Below are 8,026 nucleotides of genomic sequence, written 5' to 3'. Positions count from 1 at the left end.
TTGAGGCCTTTTGGGGGCCTTCATGTTCTCCTATAGTGAAGTCAGTGAAATAAACTTAGAAGACTTCTTCATAACTGCAGGCTGTGGCCTCTAATATGATCTATCTTGGGTTTATCTCGAGTGTCTTTTTCTAGGATGTGGGACCCTTCCATGTATAATGTGCTGGAGAAACACCAAGTCTCTACTTTGTCTTGTCCCTGATCAGACAGCACAGTCAGTCTGGTTGTCGAGTCTCCTCCTAGTTACTCCACTTAACTTACCCAGGGCTTGAATCTCTAGAGAGAGATCAGTTTACCTTCCACATTGTTTTGACTCCTACTATAATGTGCCTAAATAAAATCTTTTTTTTATAGCTTTTAACATGCATCTGTTGTCATTTATACACAACATAAATATAGTGTTACTTGAAGTAGAATATTACCTATGATCTCCTCTGTTGCTCTATCTGTCTCTTCCACTTCTCCCATTGGAAAACTGACTGAGAATTTAATTCTGCTCTTGTTTTCTTCTGGAAGGATCAGGAAGGATTGCTCCTTTCTCACAACAGCAGGAACAATCTGTCTTCCTTTGCCACACATGACTTCGCTCAATTCCATTAGCCTGTACGAAGAACACCTCATAGATCTTTGTGTATGGATTCCAAAGCTAGCCAGGGAAGACAGAAAATATGTGTCCCACAGGAGGGGTTTGAGTTCTAGTTGCAGAAACCATGGAGATGTGCCCGGACAGGAGGGGAGAGGCAGACATTGTAGGGTTTGGCCTTGAGATGCTCTTTCCTACTTTGCTGTCTCCTCTTCTGCTGTCTCCTTGTGTTTCATAGAGAAGTATTTCTCTATGTAACATCTCATTCCTGCAAGAACAGAGGGGGTGCTTTTTAATAGAGTCATTTGTTTTATAACTTGCTAACTAGAGTCAAATAGCCAGTGACATGCAGGTTTTACCAATAATACATTCTTCAGAATGGTAATAACTAATACTTGTGTAAATATATTTAAATTCCAATACATTTCTTACTGTTTGGAGAAAAATAGTGTGAGACCCAAAGGAAGTTACTTAGGCTTACCAAATCCTTACATCCACAATTGCTCATCTGTAGAGTGGAAAAAAGTACCTGTGCTTTGGTCATTTTTATTATTAAGAGCAGTCTAGTTATTTTGAGTGTAATATGTCTTCTATTCAAATATTAGTACCTGTAGCTCCATGTGGATGTTTGTGTGTGTATGTTTGTGTATGTGTCTCTGTGTGTTTCTGTGTTTGTGTGCTAGGGGACAATCTTGGGTATTCATCAGACACTGTCTAATCCATTCTTTTTTTGTAGAATGGGTATCGCTGTTTTGGAGCTAACACAGCTCCAAAGGCTGAGCACGGAGTCCAGAATCCCATCAATCCCTGCCGCATTAGCACAGACACTGTAGGCATGTTCAGTCACACTGTTTTTTACATGGATCTTAGAGATTGAATTTAGGGCTTTGTAATTGTAAGCACTTGAAAGACTAGGCTGTATGCTTCCACTAAGTTGGTTTAACCGTTAACAGTAATTGATGAGAAGGTTCTATATTATAAATGGATGCATTTAACAGAAATGATTTTTATCAACTCCTAGTTTCTGTGTTTACATTTCTTACTTAGAAAGAACTTTCTATATATTTGCTAAGTTCTTCTTTTGATAATACAGTCAAGTATGGTTACATATGTCGAGGCAGTGTAGCAAGGGAGGTGTGATGGTTTGAATAATAATGTCATCCATAGGCTCATTAGGTTTGAATGGGGAATTGGTCCCCAGTTAGTGAACTACAATGAACTGAGAAGTAGAAGGAAGAGGTGTGTCATTAGGAGTGGGCTTTGAGGTTTCCAAAGCCCACTTCAGGCCAAGTATCTGTCTCTTGGTCTGTGTGTCTGTCTGTCTGTCTATCTCCCCCTTTTCTGACCTCCATGGGCACCAAGTATTCATATCATACATGCAGGCAAAACACTCATAGACATAAAAATAAGTAAATAAAATAAAACCTAAAATAATTCACTCTGGACAGCATAGATCTTATTACAAAACATGGTCCAATTATATTTATTAGTTTTAAATAGTCTATAAAGATAAAAGATCAAAAGAATGTAAATAGTGACCCAAAGGCTAATTGTTTCATTTTTCTAAATCTAAGCCTTGATTAATTGCTATATCTAATCTGAGTCTAGTTAAAAAATTATTCCTTTTCAGTCTTCCTGTTTATATAGTTCTAGTTCCTTAGCTAAGATTAAAGTGAAGTCCGTAACATTCTAAACATATGAATTTGTTTATAAACAGGAAGATGCAAAGGCTAGATGGGCTGTGGCCTGGATCTACTATAGAACCAGCATCTTAGATGAAAAGAAAAACATTGTCAGCCTTGACGAATATGCCAGAAAGTCTCTATGGTTTTATTTTTCTTTGTTTTCTCTTGTGGCCATGCAAGAAAATTAAATTTGAGCAATGTACACAGTTGGATCTAGTGTTGGCTGGAATTGAGTGCATGCCTCTGGCTCAAGTGGAGATAAAAATGACTTATACTCTGCTAAAGCAACCATTTAAACAATTTTCTGCAGGATCCAGGGAGATGGCTCAGCAGTTAGGTACACCAGGTGCTCTTCTGAGGACCAGGGTTCAATTCCCAGCACTTCTGTTAGTTTCCAACACATGTAACTCCAGTTCCAGGGCTTGCAGCACCTTCTTCTGCACTGTGGGAACCAGTCTTACATATATTGCACAGGCATATTTGTGTGTAAAACATATACATAGAACAACATTTTAAAAATCAAAAATATTAAAAATTCTTTCAAGAAGGGCAAAAAAATTTACGAGACTGATTAGCTGGAGTGAACATATTCCTGAAGATTGGTAAATGTTAGCTTTTTATTTAAGGGGGTAAGTGATAGCCAGTTCTACCACCACATCTATTTTTAACTGCTCCTTCATACATATATGCATTTTAAACTATAACATCATTGACAACTTAGCTCATTGTGAAAGGTTATTACAAATTTCAGTGTAAGTGGTATTATTTTCTTGGTATTGTTTGCTTGGGTAAAATGGACAGCATACTGAAACTCAATGACAATTATTGAATAAATTCAGACATAGTTTGATAAAATCAAGGGCATTCTGGACCTCCAAGTCAATGTAATTGGATAAATGCAGAGATGTTTCTTTTTAAATGAGATGAATGGGTTAAAAGTTGACCCCTAACTTTGGGTGATAGTGAATATTATTTTAATTGACATGTTGCTGTGCATGGGACTCTCATTAAGCTGTAAAAAATATATTAGCATGAGCTATCCCCTTAAGAAACACCAGGGAGCCTTTACAATGTTTCCTTAAGCTCATTATCAAACTCCCCACTTAACTAAATTGTGTTCTTGTGTGTGGTTCCAGTGGGCAGCTTGACTGTCTGCCTTAGTGAGAACCATGTCAAGGTGGGGTTCCGGATACTCTATTGATTTTCTATTTCCTTCCATACCCTGATCTCTCCTCAATGCTAAGTGTAATTAGAAGACTTTCCTTAGCTGAAACAGAAGCAGTGTGAGTAATGACAGAAGCTTGACCATTCAACAGGTTTCCCTCAGCCTCCATTTCAAAGTGCTGGTGGCAGGTAAAATGACGTATAGTAAGCTCAAAGCAGCAAGGGGTTCTTTATGTTTCTATAGTCTATTATTACAGTAAATTATTCTGATTCAAATTGTTGCCTGAAACAGACATATGGTCCTGTTGTCTAGACTGGCTGATGTCTGTGGAAAACACATTTCTGCTTTTTAGGCAAGTATGTCTTATGTGAGACAATTTTATAGTTTAGTTTTATAGAAAATACACTAAAGCTATCACCTGGAACTCTTTTCTAGATATGCCACAGTCCTTGTGATTATGAAAAAATGTTGTCCCTGACATATAGGACAGGACACTGGGTAAAGATGGCCAAGTCCTGGATTACTTGATATATGCTGATTTTTGTTTGTAACACAAGGTTCCACTTGTATAGTTCTGAGTGACCTGTCATTGGATATGTGGGACAGGTGACCTCGAACTCATAGGAACCCACCTGCTTCCACCTTCTGAGTGCTGGGATTAAGGGTCATGACACTCCCAAGTCCCAGGTTTTTGGTTAGCTACCATCTTCATGTGTTTAGACAGTGACTCATAGCAAAACTTCCATTGCTCTGGAAAGCTATTTTTTGGTAACATAAAGGTAATAGCTGAGATCATAATAGAACAGCACTTCATGAGTGTAGTAAAAATTATCTGAAACTTTATTACATAATTTACGGAATGCACCAAGTCTACACAGGAAATACACTGAACTAGGTCAGCCTTTCACATGTTGTCAGGGATCACTGAATGAGATTAGTTTGGTCTTGCACTGGGAAAATAATGGTTGGATTGTGTGTGTGTGTGTGTGTGTGTGTGTGTGTGTGTGTGTGTTTGTGTGTGTGTTTTAGAATGAGAAGTGCATAAAATTAAATTGTAGGTAAGAGTCTGAGTCAGGGTGCTGGGACCACTGTCGTCGAGCCCAGGCCACTCTGCTGCCGCTTGCCTGTCGCCCCCTATCATGCACTAGCAGTCTCAAAAGATTCAAAGTCCAAGATGGCGACTCTCAAAGACCAGCTGATTACCCAGACCAAGATTACAGTTGTTGGGGTTGGTGATGTTGGCATGGCTTGTGCCATCAGTATCTTAATGAAGGACTTGGCAGATGAGTTTGCCTTTGTTGATGTCATGGAAGACAAGCTAAAGGGAGAGATGATGGATCTCCAGCATGGCAGCCTCTTTCTTAAAACACCAAAAATTATCTCCAGCAAAGACTATTGTGTAACTGTAAACTCCAAGCTGGTCATCATCATAGTGGGGGACCCACAGCAAGAGGGAGAGAGCTGACTCAATCTGGTCCAGCGAAATGTGAACATCTTCAAGTTCATCATTCCCAACATTATGAAGTACAGTCCACACTGCTAGCTGCTTATTGTCTCAAATCCAGTGAATATCTTGACCTACATGGCTTGAAAAAAATCAGTGGTTTTCCCAAAAGCTGAGTTATTGGAAGTGGTTGCAATCAGGATTCAGCTCATTCAGTTACCTGATGGGAGAAAGGCTGGGGTTCACCCACTGAGCTGTCACGGGTGGGTCCTGGGAGAACATGGCAACTCCAGTGTGCCTGTGTGGAGTGGTGTGAACGTTGCTCGCATCTCCCTGAAGTCTCTGAACCCAGAACTGGGCAATGATGCAGATAAGGAACAGTGGAAGGATGTTCACAAGCAGGTGGTTGACAGTGCCTATGAGGTGATCAAGCTGAAAGGTTACACATCCTGGGCCATTGGCCTCTCTGTGGCAGACTTGGCTGAGAGCATAATGAAGACCCTTAGGTGGGTGCCTCCCATCTCCACCATAGTTAAGGGTCTCTATGGAATCAATGATGATGTCATCCTCGGTGTCCCATGTATCCTGGGACAAAATGGAATCTCGGATGTTGTGAAGGTGACACTGACTCCCGAGGAAGAGGCCCGTCTGAAAAAGAGTGCAGATACCCTCTGGGGAATCCAGAAGGAGCTGCAGTTCTAAAGTCTTCCCAGTGTCCTAGCACTTCACTGTCCAGGCTGCAGGGTTTCTGTGGAGACCATACACTTCTCATCTGAGCTGTGGTTAGTAGAGTCGTGTTGAGGTAGTCTGGGGAAAAATCTCAGTTCCCACAGCTCTGCCCTGCTGCCCCGTGGTACTTGTGTAGTGGTAACCTGGTTAGTGTGACAGTCTCACAGTCTCTGAGACATATTGGCAACTGTGTGTAGGCTTCGATTACCCCGTGAGCCTGCTCCATTGCTACCCTTCGCATCCTCACCAAACATGCCTAGCCCAACGAGTTCCCAGTTAGTGATAACCTGGCTCCAGTGTGTAAGTCCATTATGCATATCTTGTGTATAAATGTTCTACAGGATATTTTATGTATTATATATGTCTGTAGTGTTCAACACCCTTAGTCATCAGGGAAATGCAAATTAAAACAACCCTGAGATTCCACCTCACACCAGTCAGAATGGCTAAGATCAAAAACTCAGGTGACAGCAGATGCTGGCGAGGATGTGGAGAAAAAGGAACACTGCTCCATTGCTGGTGGGATTGCAAGCTGGTACAACCACTCTGGAAATAAATCTGGAGGTTCCCTGGAAAACTAGAAGTAGTTCTTCCTGAAGACCCAGCTATACCACTCCTGGGCATATACCCAAAAGAAGATCCAACATATAACAAGGACACATGCTCCACTATGTTTATAGAAGCCTTATAATAGTCAGAAACTGGAAAGAACGCAGATGTCCCTCAACAGAGGAATGGATACAGAAAATGTGGGACATTTACATAACAGAGTACTACTCAGCTATTAAAAACAATGACTTCATGAAATTAGGCAAATGGATGGGACTAGAAAATATCATCCTGAGTGAAGTAACCCAGTCACAAAAGAATACACATGGTATGCACTCACTGATAAGTGGATATTAGCTCAAAAGCTTGGAATACCAAAATACAATTCACAGATCATATGAGTTCAAGAAGACCTAAGTATGGGTGCTTCAGTCCTACTTAGAAGGGCGAAAATAATTATGGGAGGTAGAGGGATGAAAGGACCTGGGAGGAAGAGAGGATGGGGAGGAAAAGGGTGGACAGTATCAAGTGTGGGAGGAGACAGGGGAGAAGTACAGAGGGTTAGAAAATTGAACAGAAATATGTAGCAGTAGGGGATGGGGAACTGGGGATAGCTACTAGAAAGTCCCAGACTCCAGGAAGGCAAGCGGCTCCCAGGGCCCAAAGTTGATGACATTAGCTGAAATATCCAACGAAGGAGAGAGAGAACTTGTAGAGACTATATCCAGAGGTTAGGCAAGGCCTCTGGTTGAGGGATGGGACCATCTACCCATCTCAAAAATATTAATCCAGAATTGATTCTGTATAAAGGAAGTGCAGGGACAAAGAACAGAGCAGAGACTGAAGCAAAGGTCATGCTAGGAACTCATCCCATCTGGAGACACCAAACCCAGACACTATTGCTGATTCCAAGAAGCGTTTGATGACAGGAGCCTGGTATAGCTGTCCCCTGAGAGACTTTGCCAGTACCTGACCAATACAGATGCAGATACTGCCAACCATCAGATTGAGCCTGTGGACCCCAATGGAAGAGTTAGGGGAAGGACTGAAGGAGCTGAAGGGGTTTGCAACACCATAGGAAGAACAACATTACCAACCAACCAGACACCCCAGAGCTCCCAAGGACTAACCTACTAGCTAAAGAGTACACATGGAGGGACCCATGGCTCTAGCCGCATATGTAGCAGAGGATGGCCTTATCTGATATCAGTGGGAGGGGAGGCCCTTGGTCCTGTCGAGGCTCCATGCCCCAGCATAGGGGAATGCTAGGGCAGTGAGGTGGAAGTATGTGTGTGCATATGTGGGGGAGCTCCCTCACAGAAGCAGAGGGAAGGATGGGATAAGGAGGTTGAGGAGAGGAAACTTGGAAAGGGCATAACATTTGAAATGTAAATAAATAAAATAACCATAAAACAAACAAACAAGCAAAAATACTGCATGCAATTATTTTCCATAGGAGCTAAGTTGTCTTCCTTATGTATTATGATCTATTTATGTTTGTATGTGTAAATATACTTTAACTCTTTACAAAAATTAATTCCTTCAATATAAGCAGATTATCTGAGCAGAATAAGCTCTAATTGTATCACTAAAAATATAGTTATACACATCAGTTTCCCATCTCTTAAAAAATTCTGACCTTAGATTTTGATCATAGGAATGATCAGTTGTTCAGAAAAAAAGTGTCAATTAAGTATGATATGCTAATCAATAGTCCTGTTTCCCAGTAAAGTTGTTTCAATAAGGAATTTCCCCCTAAGGATGAACACATACATGGTTCTTGGTTGATGATGCTGTTTGGAGAGATTATGAAAATTTGGGGACATGGAACCTTGGTCCATCAGAGCTTCTAGCCTTGTCCTGCTTCTAGTT

General features: G+C 41.1%; 1 pseudogene; it reads left to right on the top strand.

Annotated features, from left to right (window-relative positions):
- The first annotated feature begins 4,606 nt into the window (after positions 1–4,606).
- Positions 4,607–5,614, top strand: LOC116080139 (annotated as a pseudogene).
- The last annotated feature ends 2,412 nt before the right edge of the window (positions 5,615–8,026 follow it).

Source organism: Mastomys coucha, unplaced genomic scaffold (genome assembly GCF_008632895.1).
Source record: "Mastomys coucha isolate ucsf_1 unplaced genomic scaffold, UCSF_Mcou_1 pScaffold6, whole genome shotgun sequence".
NCBI classification, from domain to species: Eukaryota; Metazoa; Chordata; class Mammalia; order Rodentia; family Muridae; genus Mastomys; species Mastomys coucha.
This window is presented reverse-complemented; position numbering and strand designations above follow the sequence as displayed.